Source organism: Schistocerca cancellata, unplaced genomic scaffold (genome assembly GCF_023864275.1).
Source record: "Schistocerca cancellata isolate TAMUIC-IGC-003103 unplaced genomic scaffold, iqSchCanc2.1 HiC_scaffold_964, whole genome shotgun sequence".
In the NCBI taxonomy this organism is placed as follows: domain Eukaryota; kingdom Metazoa; phylum Arthropoda; class Insecta; order Orthoptera; family Acrididae; genus Schistocerca; species Schistocerca cancellata.
In genome coordinates this window covers 95,001-97,500 of record NW_026046972.1, presented here as the reverse complement: position 1 = coordinate 97,500, position 2,500 = coordinate 95,001, and positions in this window count along the sequence as shown.

Here is a 2,500-nt window from a genome sequence, read left to right as displayed (position 1 = left end):
TGCTCCCAACTGAGCTTGCCGCTGCCGACAGAGGCCCGGGAGCGTGCTGTCGTGGCATTGCCGGCGGGAGACAACACGCGCCACCTACGGTGACCGGCAGCTCCAACGCCAGCGCCACAGAAGGGCAAAGGCCCCACGTGGGTGCCGAAGCGAACTCTCCCAGCACAGCGCACGTGCCAACACGTCTGCACAACTGCGATACAAACCACCAGCGAGAACCGCTGGGGCGACCGAGCAGCAGACGGCGTCGCGGCGCCGAGTGCCGGGCGGCGGCGCATCCTCAACGCACACAGTCCTCAATCGGACCAGCACACTGCAGATGTCCACCGCGCTTCGCACCGGGCCGGCGAGGACCCACTTTGGCTGCACGGCGCCGCGCGCAGGGTGCCCCGGCGCGCAGCTGCGCCGCCTGCCGCGTCCGTCGGCCGGCGCGCCTGCCACTGGGCGCCCCCACCAGCCGGCTGTAGCGCGTGCGCCCACGCACCGCGCGGCCAGCACGCCGGGCGGCCCCCCCCCTCACCGGCCGGGGACAGTCCCACCCACCCACAGCCGCGTATCGCTTCACACCCAGATCCACATTCACGTTCATTGGTGTGGTGGGTATCGCTGACACAACCGCGTCATAGCTGTACCGATCGTTGCCCTCACAGATGTACCTCCAGCAAGATCAACCGCACCACAACGGGTTACCAGTTGTTCATTTGCGTAACGTCACCAGTAAACGTACACGTCCACGTCCATCCCCGTTTGCAAAGTCAACTATTATTGCATGCCTGCCTGTCAGGTGTCAAGACACACTACATCCGCTCACATCCACGCAACAAAATGTGCCCGACTAGAGGGCACGTGGAAGGTGCCCCCGTACGTATGCGATGTCCATTGCGCGACGAACTGTCAACCGGCCTCTGTAGCATGTCGCAGATGTGGAACGCGGGACACCGTGCTATCACATTGTGTGAGAAGAGACTACTATGTCTGCATACACGCGCCACTACATGAACAGACGGCTCATGCTGATCGCCATCCACTGCGTCCATTACTCCCACACGTCTCTATGGCGTACCACACTGCAATACAGCTGTTATGGGGAGATGACACGTAGCTGTGTACACAACATTCTGAGCGGGTTGCGGTTGGACAACAATACATTAATGTAACGTGTCATATGCCATTTACAGAGCAGGTTAAGGCACAACGTGGGTTAGGTTAAGGCACAACGTGGGTTATGTTAAGGCACAACGTGGGTTATGTTAAGGCACAACGTGGGTTAGGTTAAGGCACAACGTGGGTTAGGTTAAGGCACAACGTGGGGTAGATTGCGGCACAACTTGGGGTAGATTGCGGCACAACTTGGGGTAGATTGCGGCACAACTTGGGGTAGATTGCGGCACAACTTGGGGTAGATTGCGGCACAACTTGGGGTAGATTGCGGCACAACTTGGGGTAGATTGCGGTACAACTTGGGGTAGATTGCGGTACAACTTGGGGTAGATTGCGGTACAACTTGGGGTAGATTGCGGTACAACTTGGGGTAGATTGCGGTACAACTTGGGGTAGATTGCGGTACAACTTGGGGTAGATTGCGGTACAACTTGGGGTAGATTGCGGTACAACTTGGGGTAGATTGCGGTACAACTTGGGGTAGATTGCGGTACAACTTGGGGTAGATTGCGGTACAACTTGGGGTAGATTGCGGTACAAATTGCATTACATTGCGGTGCAAATTGCGTTACATTGCGGTGCAAATTGCGTTAGGTTAAGGTGCAACACAGGTTAGGTTAAGGTGCAACACAGGTTAGGTTAAGGTGCAACACAGGTTAGGTTAAGGTGCAACAGAGGTTAGGTTAAGGCGACATAGGTTAGGTTAAGGTGCAAGATGGGTTAGGTTAAGGTGACATAGGTTAGGTTAAGGTGACATAGGTTAGGTTAAGGTGACATAGGTTAGGTTAAGGTGACATAGGTTAGGTTAAGGTGACATAGGTTAGGTTAAGGTGACATAGGTTAGGTTAAGGTACAAACTGGGTTGTGTTTTGGTACACATTGCGTTGTAGTACAGTACACGTTAGGTTTGGGTACGGTACACATTGTGGTATGGGATGGCGTGTTGGTGGGGGGGGGGGGGGGGCGGGGCGAGGTTCGTTCATATTGACCGTAGGAAGTGGATGCCCGAGGCAGCGTCAGTGTGTCAAAGGAGGTATGTCACGTTGGGATGCGCTTTTCGGTAGTGAGAGGGGGGCGCGCCGTGTCCGAGGTTGCGGCAGACCTGTGTGTTTCATTCCTGCCAGTGTGTTTGTTCTGTAAGACGAGGCAGTGTGGTGATGTTGGGTGCACCCCTGTGTGGGACATGTGTGGGTGTTGGTGGCTTATCTGAGCAATTGTGGTTGTCGGACGAGTGGGATATTCTGTTTTATGATTGGACCTCGTGGCCTGGTTATCATAGTCTGGTTGGTGTACTGTGGCGGATAGGATGCACCGGACGTTGGTCCATGGTGGTGCTTAA